Source organism: Triturus cristatus, chromosome 3_2, assembly GCF_964204655.1.
Source record: "Triturus cristatus chromosome 3_2, aTriCri1.1, whole genome shotgun sequence".
Classification (NCBI taxonomy): Eukaryota; Metazoa; Chordata; class Amphibia; order Caudata; family Salamandridae; genus Triturus; species Triturus cristatus.
Genome location: NC_140584.1, coordinates 300,154,328 through 300,180,100, shown reverse-complemented (window position 1 = coordinate 300,180,100; position 25,773 = coordinate 300,154,328). Strand labels below are relative to the sequence as shown.

General features: G+C 44.3%; 1 long non-coding RNA gene across 1 annotated transcript in view; it reads right to left on the bottom strand.

Moving 5' to 3' along the window:
* LOC146857203 (uncharacterized) overlaps positions 1-22,714 on the bottom strand; it is a 102,518-nt gene extending 79,804 nt beyond the window's left edge. The window contains exons 1-4 of the long non-coding RNA XR_014979550.1: positions 22,559-22,714; positions 9,408-9,497; positions 5,242-5,304; positions 3,872-3,982 (exon numbers count right to left, since the gene is read on the bottom strand). This is a non-coding gene — a long non-coding RNA (uncharacterized LOC146857203). The remainder of the gene's footprint in view (positions 1-3,871; positions 3,983-5,241; positions 5,305-9,407; positions 9,498-22,558) is intronic.
* Positions 22,715-25,773: the final 3,059 nt, after the last annotated feature.

Sequence of the window (25,773 nt, the reverse complement as noted above, 5' to 3'; positions counted from 1 at the left end):
TTGATCTGTCTAATACCAAAGACAGATAAGGATTCACGTTACTGTAAGAATTATAGACCTATATCCTTAGTTAACTTGGATTATAAAAAAAAATCGAAAGCCCGAGCATTAAGATTAGAACCACATCTTCCTATGCTGCTCGGAAAAGAACAATTGGGTTTTGTCAAAGGTCGCAACATCACTGACAATACACGTTTATTTTTTGACATTTTATCTAAATCATCACATTATCCAGACTCCTTGGCGGCAATTGCGTTAGATGCAGAAATGGCTTTTGATAGGGTTTACTGGCCTTTTATCTTCCACGCTCTCAAGTGGTTTGGTTTTGGACCTAAAATCATTTCTTTAATATCCCTACTTTACTCCAAGCCCAAGGCAGCCATATCTACCAATGGCCTCATCTCCCCTTACTTTAATCGTAAACGAGGAGTATGCCAAGGATGCCCCTTATCCCCTTTTCTTTTCAATCTGGCCTTAGAACCCTTTCTCTCAAGAATATGCCAGAATAACTCAATCACAGGCTTTGTTTCAGACCCCCAACAAATTAAGTTGGCAACATATTCTTACAACATTTTAGTTTTTCTTTCCCAACCACAATCTTCACTCACTGCTTTCATGGCAGAGGTGGAGGCCTATGGATTGGTATCTAGCTATAAACTGAACAGAGGAAAATGTGAGATTTTACCCATAACCAAATACACCTTTAAGGACAATTTTAGGATCTCCAACTTTACTTGGAACCCTAAACATATAAAATATCTTGGCATTTGGTTTTCTCCCTCTATAAAGACATCTATCTCTTTAAACATAGACAAATGTTCTGCCAAACTTAAAACATTGGTCGCAAGATAGCATCCCCTTTATCTTTCCTGGTGGGGCCGTCTGGACACAATCAAACTGATGTTGACCCCGATAGTTTTGTGTACCCTTTCTAACATTCCACTTGCCATTCTGTCTAAATTCTTTCAAAAGATTAATTCTATTCTGACTTCTTTTCTATGGAATGCTAAAAAATCAAGAATGGCGTTACAGAAATTAACAAGACCAAAATCTGAAGGTGGTGTCAACTTCCCTCATTTTTCTAATTATCACAAAGCCTTTCAGCTACGACAACTATCGAATTGGACTGCTAATCAATCTGAGGATAAACCTCTTTGGGTGGATCTTTAGACCTCATTTTTAGCTCCTTTTTCATTTCAGGAATATCTTTCCTTTACTCGCAAACCACAAAAGCTCTCTACCACCATAATCAAGCATTCCTTTTAGACTACTGTCCACTGCACCTCACTTAGTGGTACATAATTTAGACACTTTTCTCAACTCCACAATTTGGCATAATAAACAAATCATTCTCAGCAGGAAACCTATATATTGGAAGGTTTGGAGAAACAAAAGCCTACTCTGGGTTCATCAATTTTTTGATCAGGGCACACCCATTCAATGTACGCAATTACAAACTTTTATCATTTGCCTTCTTCCATTAAACATAAATTTTTGACCTTGCAGAACGCAATACTTGATACTTATGCTAAACTCAAATCTTCACCTTCCTCACCCTCCCACCCCCTTTTCCCATGGCATAACCTTTTACACATAAACCCCAAAGCGTCCACCATTTATTGGGCGTATAATGATACCCCCAGTGATCCGAGACAAAACAAAAGTGGAACTCTCATGGGAAGCTGATTTGGGAATGAATTGGCCTATCTCTTTTTGGAATAGAATTTGGACAACACTTAGGAAACCATCCAGAGCCGCCAGCACAACACAAACACTCTTCTTTATTTATAATAGATTATTTCTTACCCCCACACACTTATATAAAATACACAACACAAATCTCAACACTTGCTGGACATGTTCCCAGGTTGACGCCGATCTCCATCATATGCTTTTCACATGTACACATGTTCTTACATTTTGGAAACAGGACTGGCACCAAATCAACACTATATTTCATACCACAATTTCCCTCTCCACCACAAACATTTTCCTAGGAAGTTTAACATTAGATTGGAAAATGAGTCAATCCCAGCTACCACTTATTGATTTGTTAATAGTTGTAGCTTTTCAGCAAATATCAAAAAACTGGAAGGATTCCTCTAAATTGTCCTATCTAGCTTGGTGGTATGCTGTATGTCACAATCCTCGCCTTCATACAGCACTCGTTCATCCTATCTCTCTTGCTACTAAACGTTCTCACCTTTGGGGCCCATTCATACTATTTCTAGACGATACCGTGAAGAAAACTTCTTTACCCGCTCCCTCACAACAAGAAGTTATCAAGCCTCCTTGACCTCCTATTGTTTGTCTATAATTATGCTTGATTTTTCATCTTCTATAATATTTTATTTTTAATTGTGTATTTTTGACATATATTGTTATTTAAGATTTCTGTGAACCTTTGTTTTCATATCATCTTATATATTATCCTTTTACCATTTTAGCGGATATTATGTATTATTATTATTCTTTATTGTACCTTTATGTATCTATATATTAACAAATAACCGCATATACAAAGTATTGTTCTTATGATCATATTAATCTTTTCAATAAACCTTTTCTTGAACTTAAAGAAACCCTACATTAGCTGCTGCAAAGCATAAGAAATAATGGTTAAACAACTTTCATTTATACTCATGTCTAAGTAAATATACTTAAAATCGTACAAATACAGGAGCTGGTTTTTTTTTTTGTGGTTGTTTGTTTTTTGAGGCTTGTACCTTCAGCCTTTAATGACTAATAATGGACCCTCTGGTTCCTCCCTCGTAATTAATGATGCTGCGCATAGAGCATCACTCAGTCCAGGGCCTCTCTCCAAGTTGGGACCCAGCCCAAACAGGATGTGCGAGGCCCTGCTGACAACACTCTGGTGGCTACTGTTGTTGGATAGGCCAGCAGAGAAACAACATAAAGATTGCCAGCCTTTGTGGTGGCCCCCCTCCTTCCCTGCAAACTAAAGTCAGGAGAACATCAGGACTCGGGGCCACTCTCTGACATCATGTGAGTGACCCGGCCCAACAGGGAACCTATGTCAGAGAGGCCCCAACAACATAAAACACACTTCACGCTGCGCCAGTCTTGCAACCCATTTCCCCATTTTGAGTAACACCGCAGGCACTGCAGCTGCCTGATTGCACGCTGCCATTGGCACCCAGGCTTAAAAGTTAAACTTACTTGGGCTGTAACACACTCTGCTAAGGCTGGCCAGGCTGCAGGTACTGGCAGGCCCTGGCAATTCGGGTTTGCTGCTCAATCCGCGCCTCCAGGCCGTGTTGTCCAGGCTGTGCAGTGAGTCATACTTTGCAATCCACATGGTGCCATGAGTGTCACCAATTAAGGATACCACAGCGTGCAATTAGCGGGTCTCCCGGGTGACGGTCACTAAAACCTCAACGTCTCTCTCGTCTAAGTCTGTGTCACACATATGATTTGTCTGTAATTCTTCATCTGTGTCTGTGGAGGCGGCTGTCATTTTAGTCCCTTTTCTATGTCTATGACAGCTGTCGAATAGTCCTACTTTTATGTCGACTGTTACTGCAAACTATAGTCCTACTTCTATGTTTTTGAACTGTCCCGGTTTTTTGTTTTGAGAATCTGGTCATCCTACCTTATGCCAGATTGTGATAACCATGGTTTACAACCAGTCAGCCAGCAGATTATCATTAAACAAATAAACGCTGTGCTATCCCTTCTTTAATGGCAACTTGCTCCATGTAGTGAGACACTTCCTCTTGAATTAGGCTGCCTTAAGACTCTCAAATCTGACTAAGGGTGCCTCATACACTTAGACATTCCACCAGTTCACCCCGTGCTTCTCTTACACATGCTCCGCAGGATGGCGACTACTGATCCAGCTGGCACTCACCATAGATGAGGAGAGTTGACCTTATGATTGTTCCTGCCAAGGCCACAGGTCTTAAAACAGACCGAAAACCAGCTGCAATCATTGCGAAATGGCAAATAACACCACCCATCCCTGCGCAGAAAAAGAGACAGAGGTGAATGATACACGAGCATTCAGCATCACTCTCATTTACAATGAACTATGCCAAAGTGCCCAAATTCTCCATTATTCCAGGCTAAACATATAACTACTTGTCAACCTAGCTCAACTCTGACCTACAGCCCCTCTTCACATTCGTTCCACTAATGATACCAACAAACATAGGGGCAGATTTACAAGGAACTGACGCATCTGCATAGATGCGTCAGTTTCCTTGCAACAGCGCCGAATGTCCTTGCGCCACTATGGATGCGCTGTATTTACAATACAGTGCTCCATAGCGCAAGGATTAACAGATGCGTCAGAAATTCTGACGCATCTGTTGGTGCAAAAGTGACACATTGCTGGTGTTGCTCATGAAAGTGAAGCAACTCCAGCAATGCGCCACAATAGATGGGTGAGTCCCATTTAAAAAGCCATGCGCCATTCCTTACGCCTGGTCTGAGCAAGCGTAGGGATTTTGACGCAGTGAAGGTGTAGAGTGACGCAGTGAAATCTTGTAAATTTCACTGCGTCCGTTCTACATGGCTTTTTGCGTGGGACGCCCACCCTGCATACAATATACATGACGCAGGTATAATGTGACGCAGAGCTTTACACTGTGACGCATCTCCCTAGATGCGTCACGTTGTAAAAGGGGCGCAACATTTCCGCCTCAGCTGCGTCACAAAAGTGGCGCAACGGCGCTGCAAAAGTCACGCAAGGGGCATTTAAATCTGCCCTTTAGAGCTGACAATGCACTGCAGTCTTCCTCTGCCGAACCTGTGCTGGAAAAGTGAAAGTTAGAGTGAAATTATGTTTAAATATTTATTGCTATAAGTGTTCATTAGCTTTGTTCTAAGGATAAAGCTTTGGCACAAAATACAGACTCTTGCCCACCCTGTGGTCTTTGTCTCAAAGTTCCACCATTTGCCTTGTTGTCTCATTTCAACGACTGCAGAAAGTTTTATCATCTAGCCCTTCAGTAGCTGAGTCTTCCTTACATATAACCCCCCTTTAGGCACCTACAGCTACACCCACTGGTCTTACACTCTGGTTACCTGACTCCTTAGGCCATGCACCTTATAAACATGGCTAGGATCCTGAAAGTAAATGAACTGCCTTTGACTCTCAAAATGCAGATGACCATATTAATATTAAAATGCTACAAAACCACCAACTTGTTGCCCTATGCCATTGGCAAGAACGTCATAAAGGGAACTTGCAGAAAGAATATAGAGGTAATACCTTACCTGCACCCACAATGATGGTGGGAAACACATCCCAAAACCAACTGACTTCCTCCTCCTCCGATGCTATAAAGGAACACAGAAAAAGACCTGCTTGTGACTGAAAATTGCACTTTTACCATCACAGTCCACTCAAGGCCTTTTCACAGTTGGCCTGCTAAAATATGGGCAAAATTGCACACACCTGCTAATTTGAGAATAGTTAGGTTCTCAATTAGGTGAGTGCACAGCGTGTGCCTAGTTGCATGTTGGCCACCTTGGAATGGAGAATAACATGCTAACTGTGCATGTTATTCCACATACCAGTGTGACTTCTGCGGTTAGCTCTAGTTTTCATCTGCCGCAAATCGCGGAACCAACTACCACCTATTAACGACCCTCCACTGTAATCCTGTTTTAGAAGCAAATGAAAATGTGCTCCCAAAATGATAATATGGACTCTATCGTGTCCAGGGCCTTAAAGATTATTTTTGAAACAGAGGTGAAACCTATGGTTTTTTAAGTGAATTTGTACGGTTTTTTAAATGCTAAGTTATGTATTTATTAATATTTTTTTCAGGTTTTTCACCGTGCGCGCACCAAGCACCCACGATGAGTGGAGCTTGCCGTGCGCGTACGGTGCATGCACTCTGCGATTTTTCGAAAAAAAAAATATTTTTTTTTTACCCTTGGGGGTCCTTCAGTGACCCCCTGACAAAGGCAAGGGGGTCAGGAACTGTCCATCCTGCTCCCTTTTCACGTTTTCCACCTTTTTTTCACTGCCTCAGACTACGAGAGAGAAAATGGCGTCCGACACTTCCTGATTTCGACCGATTACTGGCATCTAACAACCAATCAGAATTGCGTGCGCACGGCACCGTGCGCGTACGGTATGCTTACCGTACGAGCACGGTGCACGCCTATAGATATATATGTACTTTTAACTGCAATTTTCTCAGGAACTACTGAACAGATTTACACCAGACCTGCAAAAGGCACATCCCCGACCTAAGGACTACCTCTCTGCCAAATTTCAAGTAATTCTGTTCAGCCGTTTGAGCTGTACCTTGGACTAAAGGTCCCTATGGAAAATTGCATGGGAAAAACGTGTTTTGGGACCCCCCTTTTTTCTCAGCCCCCGCTTGACGAATCCCCCCGAGACTTTCACGGTAGGAGCGGAGCGCCCCACCTATTTTGAAAATTTCGCGAGGATTCATCAATCGGCGCAAAAGTTATTCCAAATAGAATGTTGCAGATTTCCTATGGAAACACGATCATAACTATAACTATCTACTGGCGACCGCCAGTAGATAATATATATATATATATATATATATATATTATCTACTGGCGGTCGCCAGTAGATAGTTATAGTTAGGACCTATTTTCCATAGGAAATCCGCAACATTCTATTGGGAATATCTTTGGCGCTGATTGACGAATCTTCGCGAAATTTTCCAAACCTTTGGCCAGCTCTGCTCTGCTCCTACCCTGAAAGTTTCGTGGTGATTCGTCAAGCGGGGGCCGAGAAAAAAGGGGGGTCCCAAAACGCGTTTTCTCCATGCAATTTCCCATAGGATCTGTTGTCGCAGCTACAGCCCGAACCGCTGAACGGAATTACACCAAATTTGGCACAGAGGTAGTCCTCAGTTCAGACTCATGTCTTTTGCATAAATGGTGTAAATCTGTTCAGTAGTTCCTGAGAAAATTAGGGTAAAAAGTTAGTGGTATCTATGGCCGGGGAGGATCCGCGCACCCTACCCGCATAGTAAGCGCACCCTCCCAAAACCGAGCGCGCACCCTCCCGATCACGCGCTAAATGCTAATTGGCTGTCGAGCGTCTCTCTACATTCGAAACCAGGAACTGTTGGCGGCCATTTTCTGCCTCGGTAGAAGCGAGTCTGAAGAAGCAAGGGGAATAAGGGTGTGAAACATATAAAGGGGGCAGAGTGGAAATACTCTGACCCTCTACATCTGCTTAGGGGGTCCCAGAAGGACCCTCTGGGGCCTCCTTTTTTAAAAAAAAAAAACAGCGAAATGCGCCCAGGGTATGCGGTTCCTCGCGCTTTGGGTGCGCGGATCCTATCGCGTTCGGAACAAGAACGGTGCGCAAAGGGTGCGCGGATCCCAAAAAAATAGAAAAAAAAAAAAATAACGTTTTGAAAATATACTTTACAGAATATTTTAAAAATATAAAAAATATTTTAAAAAATTACATTTGTTTTTAATTTTTAAAATAATTAATTGAAAATATAAGTTAAAAAAATGGTGATTAAAAAGTATTTTAAAAAAATATAATTGAAGGAATTGAAAAATTTAGAAATTCAATGAAAATTATTAAACATCATAGGTTTAGAGATAAATTATAGATAGGAATTAGCATTTAAAAAACCTTTGAAATTCACTGAAAAAACCATAGGTTTCATGCACGTTATAGTTAGGAATTGGCATTTAAAAAACCTTAGCAATTCACTGAAAAAACCATAGGTTTCAGGGGTGTTATAGTTAGCTGGACATTTCCCTTGTACAAAAACCTAGAAATTCCCCCGTTATAGTTAGTTCAGGCAACTATAACTCGTGCGCCCCCGCAATGCACTGCTGATGATGTCACATATTACATCACTCAGTGATGTCATCAATGATGTCATTTGAGATGTCAAGAGTGATGTCATCACTGATGTCACTGACCATGTCATGAATGATGTAATATGTGACGTCATCAGCAGTGCATTGCGGGGGCGCACGAGTTATAGTTGCCTGAACTAACTATAACGGGGGAATTTTTAGGGTTTTGTACGAGGGAAATGTCCAGCTAACTATAACACCCCTGAAACCTATGGTTTTTTCAGTGAATATATATATATGTAGAGAGAGAGAGAGAGAGAGAGAGAGAGAGATGAGAGATAGATAGATAGATAGATAGATAGATAGATAGATAGATAGATAGATAGATAGATAGATAGATAGATAGATAGATAGATAGATAGATAGATAGATAGATAGATAGATAGATAGATAGATAGATAGATAGATAGATTGCTATACAAAGGGTCAGAGGAAGGGAGTTCCAGATTCTTGTGCCGCTTCTCGAGAATGATTAGTTCATATGCCATTCTCATTTGAAGGTGGAAAGGGCAAAGAAACGATATTGTGTGCTTCTTGAATCTCGTTTAGCACCTAAAACATACAATTTTCCAGCTAAGTAGATTGGAAAAGAGGAATTCAGGGCCATTGTGTGTGGTGCAGGCAATTTTAAATTGAGCTCTCACCTCAGTAGGAAACTATTGAAGGAACAGCACGATAAGTATGATGTGGTCAAATTCCTTGTGACCAGTAATAAAGCAGGCCACAGCATGTAGAACTCTTCTGAGTGGAGCTAACTATCCTTTGGGGATGCCTGAGAGGAGTGAGTTCACATACTCTAGTCTAGAGAGAACCAACTCCTGATCAACTGATTTCAAGTTCTGTCACAGTTGTGCTGCCTGATGCCCAGAACAACCTTAGGTGGAACCCGGCACTCCTGGCAATGGTGTGATTTGACTCTAGCGGTTGAGCCGGTTGTCGAGGATGTAGCCAAGTGCTTTGGTGTTCCGAGCAGTGGTGAGTTAGCACTTCAGGGCAGAAAGGGATTCTTTTCATTCGTCTGCAGGTGGGTTGGATTTCTTTAGAGCTAAAGAAGGAATTCTGTTTTCGCAGTGTTAAGTTTAAGGTTTTCATTGACATCCAGGCTTGAATTCTTGCCGAGGTGTTGGAGAAAGGGTAGTATCTTCCAGGGATGAGACATTCAGGTAGATCTGGGTATCGTCAGCATACAGATGAACGAGGATCCCAGAGTTCCTAAGTGTCTCACAAAGTGGCAAAGACACAGCTTCAAGATATTTTCTACAAATGATTAAGGCCTGTAGTTAAAATGGCAATCTATTCAAGAACATTATGAGGTAAAATATTTGCAAGTTGCTGTATGGATATCTGGCATTGTTGTATTATTTCTACCAAACTGTTTTTAAAATATCTATCAAACCTTTTTTCAAAATATCTATTCTACCTTAGACCTGAAAAATAACTGGGATAGGTGTAAGTCTCAAGTACAAATGCTAGAGGAAAAGGATATGTTCAGGTTTAACCGCAGTAAAACGGATCTCACCCACTAACAATTGGACCAATTATGCAAGTGTGTGAGTGGCACCTACCGACCACAAGGGAGCTGGAAGAGACGAGAAACAGCATCACAATGGTCTTCCACTGGTTCCACATGGTGAGTGTTGGCCGCGCTCCACAACCTGTGCAGAAAAAGAAAGAGCCCTCAAGATCTCCAGATGAACCCAACAGAGCCTTCCAATCTGCTGTCTGACCACAATGCCCTATAAATAGCCCTACAAAGGAAAAAGGCACCATTTTCCTGAAGGAACAATAGACTTGGGAGAGCTTCCGGCACCCTGGAGGGACAAAGCCTGTGGTCCTTCACTCTGTCGTAGGCTGGGGGCAGCTCCTCTCTAGGCAATTGAGAAGCAGCGAGTGGAACTTGGGCACTTGAGGGGGAACGAAACACTCAAAGGAATATTGATCATTTGGTACCCTCCTGCTGTATCACATAGAGTATGTCACATGACAAAAATATTGCAATCATTACATCAACTAACTACTACATATAAAGGCAAGTATAAACAGATGTGGAGGTATTAATAGTAAATATGCACTTACCTTGACTATAGAGGGGTAGGTGATGTAGTGGAAGCAATATTTTTAGCCAACAATTTCAACCGTGATAAAGTGTCATAAAACTGATCATTCCCATCTCTCTCCAAGAGCAAAAGTACAGACTATCAACCTCTGCTGCCCCTCTACAACGAAAAAGTAAATCCTTAGTTGCGCCCCTCTGCAACAGACAGCTGTCTCCTTTTGCCAAAGCCTTTTACTCCTGGTTGGAAAATAGTACAGAATGGCTCTCAGGTCAAACCTTTCCTCCCATCAGATCATCACCATGCTCTGAATACTAGCCTCCTCTTCAGTACCTCCTCAAGGAAGTAGAATCATACGCTCCCATGCAGCCATTTCTGAATCTAACGCGTCAGCTTTGTGAGAGCTGTGCGCCAAGAGATCTGGGTACTAAAAGATTTTATGCAGCTTTAGATTCCAGAAAAGGTAAAGATTAATTCCCACAGTATAATCTCACTCCGATTCTAGAGTGTAGTAGTGACTCCTCAGGTTAGAACAGGGGACTCCAACCTTTTCTGTAATGAGAGCTACTTCTGATCAGTGAAAATCGTTGTGAGCTACTGAAGGCCGTGTAACTTGCGCATTGTTACTAGACACCCCCACTGCCGGCTTCATTGACTTTAAACCTAATGTCCATGTGGAGTCTGATACTATGGCTTGATCAAAATACTGTGACTATGGGTACTATGATAGGGCTGCCATGTGTGTCAGCGTGCGTCACAAACACACCCTTGCACTGTAGCGCAAAGGTGTTTGCGTGCCGCTCGGCAGCAAATTTCTCCACCGGCGCTGGGGAGAAGGGAAGAGAGAGCCATATCTCTGTAGATATAGCACTTTCCCGCTCTCTTCTTCCCACGCAACAGTGCTGTGCTGCTTTGTGTTAGAATTTAGTACATCTGACCTTATGTTTCCAGCTGCTTTCTGTTGGAAAACACACAAACATATGCACAGAATAAAACGATTTCCGCATGATATGCCCCAACAATGTGTAATCCCTGTTATTTCCAGCCCTTAGAACTACCAGGATCCTAGGTAACTGCTGTTACTAGACCTATAGGAATTAAGTGATTACCAGTGGCATGGGGTAAGCCTTGCACAATGGCATAGTTGCCCCTATACACAGGTAGAAATGGTCAGGATATAATAATTCAAAACAGTTCCCATACATTTTGCTAAAAAACACATCCATCCCAGAACAATGAATGTGACCTCGAGTTGCCTCGGGTCCTGTACTGAGAAGCGAGAGGAGGGATAGACAGCTGAAGAACAGATATGACTGCTGAAAGCAGTGTAAACACTTGAACATAATCTTTTTGCATATTTTGTGGCAGCTTCTCTCGACTGGATCAAGCATTTCTTATTCTGCGTGTAGTACAATTTAAAACTATGATTGCTTATTTTATTGTGCAAACTATTTGTATTTTTTAGACTCATAACATAACATATTCCCAGTGCTTTTGTCACAGGATGGTATCTAAGAGCACTATAACTGCACATTTTAACTAGGGCTCCTGGTTTTATGGTATTTACTGTTTTGACATTTCCATCTGTATTTATCCATATTTATTTTTTGCTAATTTTATCTGTATTTATCCATATTTATTTTGGGTTTTATAGAAAAATGAAGCTAAAATGTGTATATTTCCACATTTATTTAACCGATAAATATGCCGTCACGCTTGAATGCCTGCCAGGAGTCAATGCTGCTAATATCCAAAGAACTAACGCCGTTCTTGATAATATGCCCCCTGGTGTCACTTAGTGGCACTTAGTGAGGATACATTGCGTTTTGCGTTGCTTCACCTGCCCCCTCCCGTACACTCCCAAGCGCTTGTGCCTGTGCTTTTTGCACGATATGGACAAGGCAACAGACAAAGCCACAGTTTGAGCAGCCAGAAGGACTCAGAAGGTCCCAGAAGTACTATGGGGCATATTATCAAGGACGGCCCTTGAGAATTCCCATAGAAGCCCATGTTCTGGTGTCAACATAGGCTTCTATTGGATTCTCTGCGGCATATTATCAAGCCCATTATCGCCGCTTTAGCGGCAGTTTTCTGCCGCTAAACCGGAGATAATTTTAACGCCGTCCTTGATAATATGCCCCTATATTAGTCCTCGCTACTGTTGTATGGAAGGAGGAGGTCGAGGGGTCTGGGGGCGTGGAAGTGGCTGTACGGAGCGACGGAAATAGACAGTCAGTCGGAATGGAATAGCGGGTAGAGCTTGCTGTAGAAAAGGAAGGATCTAGAGTTTTAGGGGTAGGAGCAAGTCAGCAGTAAGGGCATAGGCACTAGGCCAGACACTCTATGCAAGTGGAGGTGGCCAGGGTTAGGCTGGTACGGCTTGTTTGCTGAATAGTCTGTTGCCTGTATCGTGGAAGGCTACACCCCATGTAGCATGCTCGTGCTGTTTTCCTTGTGAGTGCATTGGACACAGGTGCTAGGGGCTGGGAAGTCAAGCGACGCTACAGTTATTGATCTCCCCGCATCATCCTATTAATCATCTTATACAGTTTGTCCATACTGCAGCTGTCTGACATTATTATTGGCTGCATTAACTGGAGACATTGTATTTGAATAAAGGTGAGAACCATTACTTGTTGTGGAATAAACAGTACCATGAACAAATTTATTACTTTAGCATCACTGTAGCGCCATGATGTTAACGAGTAGGCGCACTAATGGGCAGAAGGTGGTGCTGAGATACTCATTAAGAGAGTACTACAAACTACTCATTACCCATCTAAAGGGAAAAAGGATTCTATAGAAGAATGCAATAACTCTGCCATTGGGTTCCTTAGAACTAGCAGATGAATCTGCAGTGGTGCTCTCTGCTTCTAATACTGCTAATAGCATCGCCCCCTATCTAATACCATATTTCTTCAAGGAGATCGAGAAGGTTGAGAAGAAGCCAGCAACTATCCCAAGTACCCATACAGTTCTGAGTACTAGCATCCTGGAAGAAATCCAGGTTAGACGTTCTACTAAAGGTTTAGGAATGGTGATATCCCAAGGTGATGTTGTCATGCTATTTAATGTATATAAACTGGGAGCAAAGGTTTTAAAAGGAGACGCCTGAAAGTAGGAGGCTGAGTCAGCTGACCAAATGTCCCAGGCACAAGCTCAAGCAGGAGGCCATGGTAATATGAATAATACTCAAAGAGCAATGGATAGGTCATTGTTTGAGAGAGCAGAGTTAGCTAAGCCTGGTACTTGTGTTTTAAAGAAGTCCAGAGAGGTCAATGACTTTTCTCGTTCTGATCCCATTAAGCAAATCATTTGGGATTGTGACAGCAAAGAGCGTGTAGTGACTTGTGGTCAACCAGAAAACAAGTGCCCAGGAAATGATTGTTTGAGCACCAGCTCCTTAATGTTTCTCAATTATACCCTCCCTGAAGAACCAGCAAATACTATAACCATTATTAGGAAGACTAAAGAAGGGGGTTGGGCAATTAGACGGCCCTTCTACACTCTACAACTCAAAGGAGTTCTTAGGGGAGCCCGTCAAGACGCCTGTGGAAAGTAGTAGAAATTCCATTGAGGCTCTCAAATAGACAATTTGATCTTTCTGATCATCCCAGCTAACAATTTTACTGAAATTACCTCTTTCAAACCAGAGGCTTCGCAAGGATGTATTATTTCAGAAGCCATGAACTCCTTAAACAGAGTTCTGTCTTCGATTCCCTCGTTACTGGAGAAGCCCTTAATCGGGGCTGAACAAATAGGATTATTATTGACAGCAATACTCCAAGCCTTAGTGCCAGTAGGCCGAAGAACAGATGCAGCCACTCAGACAACTATCCAAAGTGAGTGAAAAGACCTGGTGGCTCAAAATGCAACTTCTGCTATATCATCTGACATAACGCCTAGCATATGTTCTGTCTGTACTTGTCCATCTCGGCCCTCCGTCCAATTGTTGGAAGATGTAAACAATGAGGGCAGTATGGCCAATACAACTAATAACCCCCATAATACTGATCCCAAATGCTCAAAGGCAAAATCTACTAGCAGTGAGAGAAAGAACGAGATACAATCTCCGGTAGGAGTGTTAATTTGGATATCGATAAAAATGAACTATCCTCCTTATTAATAGAATCACCCAATCTGAACTCCACGTCTACCTCGACACGCAAGTATGTAGTCAGGCAGACCCTGTGACCTACTTCCAGGATTACTGATTGATGGGTCACACGTGGGAGGGTGTGCAACTGGCAAGCAAACAATCAGGCAGGAAACTCTCCTGGATCAATCCCCCAGATAGACACAGCAACATTACAATGGTCTGGGGAAATTGCTCCAATAAAGCACACATGGCCAGAGGGGGTACACACACTTCTGAAAACACCATAAAGTCAGATGCCACATAAGTTGGGAACACATAGCCAATCAGGACCTAGCACACGTAGTGATCACGCGTTCCCCATGACGGACATCTGGACACGTTCATCACTGGCCACACTGTATCCACGCAAGGTCGAGACCCACTTGTAGTAACCATTTACCATTTGACCAATAATGTATGAATCTAAGGCAGCAACCAACATTCCTCACCATATAAGGTACGCTGGAAACTTTTATTGCTTGTTGTAATTTTGTATATAAGAAGAGCACAAATCCAATGCAAATTGATGCATTCCTCAGACTTTGTGCCTGTAATTGTTCTCCTGGCCAAACTGTTTAATTAAACAAACTGTTCCTGTTTTGCCAAACACCTCTTGTCTTCTGTTTTATAGAAAGGAATTCGAAACCGAGCAACAGGTGCAATAGGTATCACTGGTGACCCAGTTTGCAACATGGAGAGTATTGCATTGTTAATAACACCTGGTGAAAGGTGCAAGCATTACAGAAGAATCTGCAAACAAAGGTAAGAAGAGTAAACCAAGAAAAAAGCCAAGGAAGGACCCAACCGTCCCAGTATACTCAATAAAGTGGCTGCTCTCCCATTCAAAGGGGGTATGAACAGTTCTGAAGCAATCTGGCCAGTTTTGACACAATAGAGAATAATGTTGCCCAAGATTCAATCCCTATCTTCCCCATTGGATGCTCAGATGGTACAAATGATGCAAATGACACAAAGTGTCCTAGGAACACCATAACTATGCAGTGCAATGGGGGTCAAGACATAGATGATCATAAAGAAGTGATAAGGTATCAAGTGCAGCTCAAACAAAAAGGTTACACAAAAAGAAACCTCAATTCATGAGAAGAACTACCAAGAGATTGCAATAGGACTCCCTCCCTGAGCCACGAAGTTTGATGGCTCCTACAGAATGTCGCAGTGTTGCCCAGACTGGCAGCTCAGGTATTAGTTCACCAGAGGAGTCAGGAGCTGCCTACAGCCTTAATCCCTATGCCCTGATATTTTTAAGAACAAGAGAAGAAGTAGAAGCAAATTTGTACATAATAGTACCTGCTTAGACACTATCACCGTAACCGATCAAAAAGCAGTCAATTTTTGTCTGGAGTTTACTGATCTTTTTCCAGACGTAGTCTTGACGAATCCCATAAACAGCTCAAGGCTCCTAGCTCTTTTTAATGCGGTTCCCGAGCTAAGGGTTGTCTCCTCAGGAGATATAAAGGTAGCAAAGTTGATTAGCCAGCAATCGGGACTAGGATCAGGTGGGAGAAATGCCCACTCATCTAAAGTTGAGTTTACAGTACCAGGAATCTTTAGATTGGTTCTTAGTCATGCTGATAACTTTCGTGTTTTTGGTGTAGACATCCTGCTATGTTCTGGTATATATAGCAATGCTGGCCATATAAAGAGCTCTGTGGTCTTCTTAATCATCCCACTCATCACCCATTTATGGGGGCAGCAAAGAGGGACCACCAGGTTGGTAATGGGGGACCTAATGACAACTTGTGTATTACTACAATTAACAGGACTAGGATAATCAAGTTCCCTAACTCGGGAACCAAAGTTGCCAACACAGACTGCAGAGATTGGTCTTAGCTTCCAGCAGTAGAGTTGCTTCCAGAGGGGAGTCTAATTCAGTATTGTGGAGACTATCTCCCCTACCTGTTGCTATGAATTTAAGTAGAGTACTGAGGGTTAATAAAATGAGCTGCGTCAGCAAAGATTGCTTGTACATCTTATCCTGGGATATTGCGGTTTTGGATAACAAAATGGAAGATGAGGACTGGCTAAAATTCATTGACTAACATCACATATGCAGCTTTCAGGGCCTGATGTGAAACTGGCATGAATGTGTTTTTAGATATGAGGATACCGGCCAAGCGCCCTAGAAAGAGGCGCCCATTGGGGAGGCTTGTGGTATGGGTGTCGTGTAAACTGCAAAATAGAGCAATTAGGAGCAGCTTACCTACCTCCCAATGTACTCCATGTGAGGGTATGGCTGGCCCACTGGCCCTGAAGGTGGTGTGATTGATATCTTGAATGTTTATATCCCACCTGGCTGGTTGCCTGAGGTCCAGTCGATTTGGGGGAATTTTGTTTACTACATTGGATGCATCGTGGGGGATACTGCAGACCGCAAGTTGTTTGAGAAGGGTAAAAGAAGGAAGCATCTGTTATTGATTTATGGTGATTTTAATACACAACTGTCTGATGCCATGTCAATAGCGAAGTTCTAATGGAAGATCCTTGGTCAGGCATCCCTGAGACAGCAATGAGTTGTTTTAAATTAACTAAGAAGGATGCCGCATTCGCTGAATTCTTGATAGATTTTCAACTGCGCTTCATTAATGGTCGTACTGCCTCGGACAGTACATCCAAAGCGATGTATAATAACTGGAGAAGATCGTCACTAATCAATTAAATTATAGTTATTATTGAGGGTTGAGAATGTGTGTGCGATCTGACTGGTGTTAGAAGAGTGGAGGGTGACCACCATCCTGTGGTTCTCCACATGAAGTTGAGCCCCGTGTGGATTGCTAGCATCAACAATGCGAGCATGAGCATGGTGAATTAAGACCACGCGACTGTTCCAATTAACAGCAGGAGCAGAATAAGACGGAGTAGTGAGAAATACCATCAAGAACTCCCAATTCTTGAATATATGATGGCAAAGTAAGGACCTATGATCATGAATACCCCAGTCGAGGATAGTGGAAGGATCTTAGCAGCCTTTAATGACATGGTAGAAGGGTTGAAGTTTTTGTGGTCTGAGCCGATTGTGGCCAAAACCGTAGGCCACACTAGTTGGAGGCTGAATAAAAGGTGTAGCTGATATGACGGCGAACACTTCTGCATGAAGAGAGTTGTCTCACAAGCTTTGATATGGCGCCACTGTAACCCCAAGAGCGAAGCGTTATTTCGAAGACTAAGCAAGAATATAAACAACTTTTAAGTGTCAATAAATTGCAGCTCCAAACTCAATATAGGTGGATCTGAGGGGATCTCTTTTGATAAAAACATGAAGAGGTTTTCGGAACTTGTCATGCGGGTAGAGGCGGGGGTAGTTAATACGCTAGAATGTCATATCAGCCCGACAGTGTGGATACAACATTTCAGTGCTTTACACCGTGCTGATCCCAAAGGCCACTCTGGCTCCCCATTAGTGTGTGAGGATGCTAGTAAGGGTCACTGCAATTAACATCTTAGTAGCGGAAGTGAAGAAAGTATTGAATGCACGACCTAGTGCCTATTGATATTTATCAGGAGGAGCCCTACTTGTTGAGGGCTTGTTTCCTCACCAAAATAATCAATTCAGCTGTTGCTGGGAACATTGTTCCTTCTTCCTGGTGCTCAGCCATTCTTGTACCTATATTCAAGAAGGGTGATCAGGACAGACCCCGTAACTATCACCCAATCTCCCTCCTGGAAAAGGCAGGCAGAGTCCTTGGGAAAGTCCTGGTTAATTGGCTACAGGGTTGGGTCGATAGCCACAATATTATGACAGAGGCACACGCTTGTTTCAGTTCACAGGTAGTTACGATTGACCAAGCAGTTCGATTGTATGATTTCATTCAAGTTTACAGTCATAAGGAAATCTTCAGTGTTTCCAATATTTGTGGATCTAAAAGCAGCTATTGACAGAGTAGATCAGGAGAAGTTGTGGAACTCACTGGTCGAACAGGGGGCTGATCTCACCTTGGTACAGGCAATAATGGCTCTTCACTCTGACAACACCGCTAGAGCTAGGTATGGGCTGGAAGGTGAGTGCACTAAAACTTTCCCAGTAGGAAAGGGTCTATAGTATGGCTGTGTGCTGGTGCCTCTACTCTTCAGCCTTTTTATAAATGATGCAATCTCTATCTATTGGATGAACCCCTAAGTGTCCCTATTATAGCTGGAAGAAGGGTCCCGATATAACTATTTCCTGACAATGCAGTAATGAAGGCGCCAACAGGCAATCCAATTCAAAGGTTATTAAAGCGTTTTGTAGACTACTGTGACAAGAATTCCCTGATCATCATTGGAAGTAAAGCAAAGAGCATGATACTGAGACCGTCTCCTAGTTTTAAGCGAAACCTTCTGATAGACGGTGTGCTCATTGAGACTGTTAAGCAGAACGACTTTCTGGGGATTTAGGGGCATATCATCAAGCGGCAGCGATAATTATCGCTGGCCGCGCGTAGCGTGAACATTTCTAGTGGCGGATTCTATCACCCAGTTAGCGCACTATTAACAACGCGCATCGCCGAGGCGATAGAAAACCTGGCAATAGCGGCGAAAAGCAGCAATATTGTTGGATTTCCAGCGATAAAAAACAGCGATAGGGAAAACATTGTTGATAGGGAGATGTGGACTTAGCTTCACAATCCACCTCCCATGATACATATAGGTAAGTCAGAAAATTAGCAGGTGTTAGAAACCGGCGATATACGCGGTTAGCGCAACTTTTCATGTCGCTAGGCGGGTTAGCGATATCCTTGTTGATAGTGAGGAACTGTGTTAGCCACTATTTTCACTGAATTTCAGTCGGGAACGCCTACCTTGCATCTCATTAGTGATGAGATGCAAGGCGTTAGTGAAATGGGTGATAATACAAGGAAACACATACTAAAGCCTGTTAGCGTGTCCTTATTGATACCACGTTACAATTATCTCCGCTTTCAGGCCAAAAACGGCCGCTAAGGCGGCGATAATTGTCTTGATGATATGCCCCTTAGTTTGCCGAAAAATTACAAAGGGGAAACCATATCTTTAAGGCAACAGAAGTCCTGAGATAAATGGCCGGGGCAGTCCTGAAGTTTAGACAAAAGGCAGGTGCTCGAAGTATTAGTTATTTGTTACAAATATACAGACAAAAGGCAGGGCCCCTGGGCTGAGCTGTGGGGGGGGGGGTGAATTTACACCTGTTGCAAGTGGCTCAGAACAGCTTTTTAAGACCTCTGCTGAGATTGAGGCAGGCATCCCCTTATCGGCACTTTATACAGAGTTCAATTTCACCTCAATATGAGGCAGTGGCTCTTATTTATATTGGGTCCGACTGGTGAGAAACCCAAAGGCAGCATTATATTTACATTCTTTGGAAGCTGCAACCTCTGATGAGGGCTGTGAAATGAACGAATATAGCACGTTACAACACGTGCTATTACCACGCAGTAGGTTACAACGCGGTCGTTACAATGACCACGCTGTTATCACGTGTGGCTCTGCAATGCAAGTCGTTTCTACGACTTGCGCTAGGTGGCGCGCTGGACTTAGGAATAGTATGAATTACTATTCCTACTCCTGTTAGCGCAACAGCAGGGAAGGTGTTGGATTTAAAATCCAACACATTTCCTGGTGTTGCACGCCACCTAGTGCATGTCGTAGAAACGACTTGCGATGTAAAGCCATGCGTGGTAACAATACAGTCGTTGTAACGACCGCGTTGTTACCTACCTCTGTGGCAATAGCAGCGTTGTAAACGCTGTTTCCCGAAAGGAACACTTGGTTGTTCCATGTTAAGCTACAGGTGGGCTTCTTATGGACTGATCTGAGCAGATTAAGGCAAGATACTGTAGATCTGATTAAGGACCACTACCATGAATACAAGCAGATGAGGCAGCGTACATCACAGAAACCAGGGTCTATATTAGGTAATCGTTCTAGCAGTGTCCACGGCTCACCATGCATGTTCTACCTGGATGTGATTTTTCCTGAGCTTAAACAATCATTGCATGTAAAATCCATGCTGAGTATCTTTTCAACCAGGGTATACCTAGCTAGAAGCTGCAAATTTGGAGGGAAGGACAATTTACCACACTTCTTGCTGGTTTGTACAAAATATGACACCGTATGCAGGTGTTGGCTCCTTCCCCTCCTTAGACTGTACGGGTCACTTGCGCTAAAGTGCCGCTGTTGCTCTGCCTTAGAACTGATGATGAGTATGCCCTCAATTCTGAAGCATCGTATTCATGAGCTGCTTGGCAATGTCTGAAAGAGCTGCCTGTTGTTTTAGGCATTGCATCAACTAAGTGACCCACTGCGGATGGTCCTGTGCTGCTGGGGGACTGTTCTCTATGCTTCCACGCACGTGCACTTTTAGTAGGACGTTGCTTCTGCCTAACTTACTGTGTGGATACCTTACTTGACTGATTTTCCTGGAGCATCTACTATGGCTGAGATCCTGTTGAATGTGCCTCCTGGTGTGTTTTTATATATTGTATTATTTTAATGTTTCTACGCCCGACTGCCTTTGGTAGGATATCGGTTTATAAATGCAAAACCCTTCGGCACTACTGATCCGTATTGAAGGTTGAAGACCTGTTCGTTAGTTTGTATTTTATAGATTTGTTTATTCTGTGTCTTGCACTGAGGTATCAATTGCCTTCAATGTGCCCAACCCTTGTGGAGGTCTTTTGCTCTCTGTGGTCTCCATCTAAGGCTCACTTGCACATGCATTTTAATGCAGCCTAGTTCTGTGCTGATGTATCAATTAATTGTTTTTAACAAGCAGTACTTGTGAGCGGCTCCTCCTTCTGTGTGCACAGTTTATCCTCTCTTGTCCATGTTTTATCATGATATTGTTTGCAGCAGTTAAGAATATCGGCGTCAGCACGAATGGGCTCTATACCATCATGCTGTTATTTGATTGTACTATATATGCTTTAAGTGTTTATGAATAATGCTTTTAATTGCAATTTTTATTTACTGTTAGCCTGATCGCTGAGACAATGAAGGGAACATGCACATCACTCCTGAGGGCACCAGCCAGGATTCAAATCAGTGACGCTCCGGTTATACACTGAGACATCTGAAGCGATCACATTAACCAAGAGAGCTTTCCCACCAGAACAGTACATTTCACACAGATTAATTTAACTTGCATTTTTTTTATTTAAGTTACGGTGTGTGCTTTATATCACTGTAGTTCCCTGTAGGAGAAAGGCCAAAGGAGTTATGGAATATTTTGGGGCATATTATCAAGAAAAGGCGTTAAAAATTATCGCTAAAGCGGTCATAATGGGCTTGATAATGTGCCGCAGAGAATTCCCATAGAAGCCCATGTTCGGGTGTCAACATGGGCCTCTATGGGAATTCTCTGCGGCATATTATCAAGCCCATTATCGCCGCTTTAGCGGCAGTTTTCAGCCGCCAAAGTGGCGATAATTTTAACGCCGTGCTTGATAATATGCTCCTTTGTTCTTTTAATCATGTGTCTGACCCAGCCCAGGATTACAGGTACTCGTGAATAAAGACTGCCTACCTCGCAAACCATCCCCATTTGGGCGGTGCTATCCTCCTTCCACCCATGTTCACATTTCACACACCAAACAGGCAAAATGCCGCGCTTGGACTACATGGAAAAACTCTCTGAAAGCATTCCTCGCTCTATAAAAATATTTAATCTGCATTTATTTCAAATGAGTTGCTCTTCAAAACCTTGCAGGGCCGGCTTCAGGGCGGTGTTGCCACATTGGGTGCTGTCCTGGGTCGGAGGGGGGGGGGGGCTGACCTCAGGGGGGCGCTGTGTTTAGCAATAACTTATGATTTAAAAACACCTGCTGCAGAGTTTCTTGTGCATCCAGCTTTCAGGCAGCAATAAAAAGGTTAAGATAAATCTTGTGATTAATGTTCCTGCTAGAGAGGGAGATCAGAGTTTTGTCTAGTGGCAGCTTTGACTCGTCATGAAGTGCAGAGGGCTAACATGCCGGCTGCAAGGAACATATACCGTGCAGATCACAGAACTGTATTTTATGTGGATAGATGAGTGGATTACTGCTGTTGTCACAGAGATCCTTTTGTCACCGCAGTTCATAAAATACAGTCCTAATATAGAACAGTGACTAATACGAGCTGTCATCAAAGAGCTGCATGCGAACTGCATAAACTATGATAGGACGTTACGTTTTTCCCCCAAGTCTTTTGTTATCCATTCCTGATGTTGCTGAAAAGGGTGTGTTTGGGTGGATATATATTCTTATTAGTAAAGCCAGTCTTTACCAGTGCTTCAAAAGATATGAAATGTATGTGAGAGAGGGGCTATGGAAAGATGAGGGGCACTTTTGGCCTGTGGTAGTGAGGGAGTTCGAGGAAGAGGCCATGGGAGGGGGGGCGCCTAAAATGATTGTCGCACCGGGTGCGCAATAGCTGATTCTGTGGGCTCTCACTCTCCTCGGAGACTCGCAAGGCTGAGAGAGGTAGGGGCCTGGCCGGTTTGCGTCACTCCCAGCCTGAACGCACTGATCCCGCACCTACCTCAGAAACGACCTGTAAAGTACGTACGTAGTACCTGCGCTGTGACGTAGCCTGACTTGATGCCGGACAGTGAGGGGGCGTCCTAGGCGGCTGTCAAGAGTGCTGAAGTGGATGTCTTGCGGCAGGAGGCACGATCTACCTCGGCAGAGGGACAGAGAAGCTCTGGTCAGAGCGGGCAAAGCAGTGGATGTTATGAGAGGGTAGATGTGTTGTTATAGAACCCCCCCCCCCCCCCCCTCCCACCCACACACACACATTGCGGAAGCACACATAAGGATTCCTTCACTTACATGCCACGCCAGAGCAGTAGGTTTAGTTTCTCGGCTGCTCACAGTTTTGTTTGGTGGCATGCACGGTATTCAAGGCACCAGGATCCTCACACGATCCTCACAGACAAGTCTAGCCACTTTATTGTTTATGACGTTTATAGTTGTCTTGGTATGTTGCGTTCTTCTTTCTAGTGTTGCCTAGTGCGGCCTAGTTATGCTAACTAACCTAGTTGCGCAAATCTAAAGAGGACCCATAATACAACAACCACTTAATCAATCAATCACTCAGTCAGTCAATCAATCAATCAATCTGTAATCTTGATTCTAAACATGTTTATTTAGCTGTGAAGGAACTGTGCGTTCATGATTCATTTTGCTTTCAGAATATCCTCTTAATTCAGCTGCAAACCGTGGAGGTGGTAAGAGTCGCAGCAATCATGGGGTTTGCCTACTTTATGCATCACTACTATTGTAGCAGACCGCAAATCTAAGGGTGAGAAACCTTCTTTGTGCCCATCTTGGTAGAGCTGCACTTGGTGAGAGCCTAATAGGTCTATGCTCCTCTTATGCAACTCTGCCTGTATATCATTGGGACCAGGGGGGGTTCCATACCTCAACTTGGCCTCTGCCGCATGTATTTCTGCTGTCAGGTCGGCTTCTTATTCTGCTGCTCCCTCATCGCTTAACACTGGGGTTAGGATGACTGCCAGGTTTTCTTCATTTCCACATCTTTGCTTAGAAGACATGCTTCGTAAGAGTTCCTATGATAGACAGTGAACGCTTTGGCAATCTGGGTATCCGTGGCATGGGTTGTCTCCCTAGCATCCACGATGTCCTGCACCCATCGAGCCTGTGCCTCCTTTTTACTAAGCGAGGCCAATAGCTTCCCGGCCTTGTCCACGACCTCATAGAGCCGATGTAAAGTTGCCAATCTCTGCTTCCTAGCCTTTTCCGTGGCCAGGTCTCCTTATTCTTGACTCAGTGTATCGAGCTGTCGGGATAGCTTGGGGTCTCTATCCTGTATTGTCTGTTGTTCGAGCCCCTTGTTCTTCCAGTAGTTTAGTGTTGTTCTTCCTCTCCCATGTGATTCAATTTTTGGCTTTGTCCTGTAGGATAGTCTTATGGGCCTCCCATTCCATTACCCCGGAGGAGACTAAGTTCTCGTTTTAAAGAAAATAGATTTCTTGTACCCGCCCATATACCTCTCAGCACCTTGCTCTCCCGTAGGTCCCATGCATTGAGGCGCCACTCCTTGCGATGGCTGTGGTCTCGGATCCCTAGCCGCACCAATAGTGGTGAGTGATTTGATAAGCTCCTCACAAGGTATTCCACTTGCCCTACCTCACCTATTTCATCCCCAGGAACAAAAACATAGTCTAGCTTGGAGTAAACATTATGTGCCCCTGGGTGGTAGGAGTATTGTATAGCTTAGCTATGGCAGTATCTTCACAGGTCGGTCAGCCCAAGTGTACAATCAAATCCTGCCAGCGGTATGAACGCCAGTCCCAGGGCGTTCTAGCGATAGGTTCATAACATCATTAAAATCACCTCCTAGCAGGTGGAGGGAGGAAGGTGTCTCAAGCAGGATGTATATGATCTTGCCAAGTGTGGTTGCCTGGATGGGGGGGGGGCTAACCACCAAAGGGAATGGCTGCTCGGTAGCTTAGCTCCAATGCGCCACTCCCGAACCATCCTGTAATTCAAACCTTTCACCGGCTGGATTCCTGCCCTAGTGCCCTCGGGGGGCTGAGGAAGTACCCAGCGGCATTCTGGCCAAGTTTGGGGCGAATCACTGCTACTATCTCGGGTGAGCTCCACGGACCGGACTTTGACCGGGAGGCCCTCCGCTGAGAGTGCAATTACGCGGCGGGCCCTCATCACGCGAGGCCGCGGCTTTGGCCTGCTTCAGTGGTTACCTTCCACCACACCGCATTTGGTCTTGGCTGTGACGGCGCATCGCTTGGAGCCTGGGTGCGGCGGCGGAGAACGCCGGGGCAGCTTTGGAAGATCGGGAGCCTAGGAATTGCTGTGTAGGCCCCCGGAGGCGGCCTCATCATTGTGAAGAGTGCAGCTCCGGTGTCCGGACCGGAGGATTTCCCGAGACTGGTGCGGGTCCCCTGGGGCCAGAGTGAGGGGGGCCTTTATTGTTGTTATCTGCGGTGGCCCCTGTGACCCGGCACCTTGTCGTCTGCGCTCCGCGCTGCCCTGGGGAAAAGCGTTTGAGGCCTGGAGTGCACGCCATCGGGCCTGGCCCCTGCTGGTGCCTCGTGATTTGGGGAGTAAGTACTGATCACCACAGTGGCCTGAGAGACATGTGAGAGAGGGCCAAGGGCAAAGGCGGCCCTGAAGGTGCGGTGCTGCTTCTGGAGGGCGTATTGATTGCGGCCGGCTGTTTCAAATGTGAGGGCCGCGTGTCCTCAGCCCTACCCACTGCTTCCTGTGACCGACACCTTGCTTACGACTGCCCTAACGAGCTCTGGTGCAGACACAGTAAATGGCCTGTGTATCCCTGGCAGACTCAGTCCATTGGAGAGTCCTTAAGGAGCCCTTGTTGCTTGGAGGAGCACACTGCCAGGTACGACATTTTACCGCCTGAGGTCTTCATAGAAAGTAACTACGCCATATCACTGCTGCCTCCCTCCCATTGAGTATAGACAGTATTGACGGAGAAGCGGTGGTACCTCGGGGCTTGGACTGGACACGGGAGCTGGACAAGGGAGGTGGGTACCCTGGCTGCGGAGGCCAGCTCCTGGGCAGGAATTCTACCACAACGAGCTGGGTGTCTGAGGTCTCCATAGCTAGTCAACCGGTGCGGTGAGTCCTGTACTATACTCCTCAGAGTGGGGTGCCCTTCATGTAAACCGACAGGCCGGCTGAAATCTTCACTGCAGGCGGCAGGGAGTAGCGATCGCACCCTGACTTCGGGTGGGGCTGTTGTGATAGGGTGCATGGCCACAGGACGTACTAACCGGCCGACGGC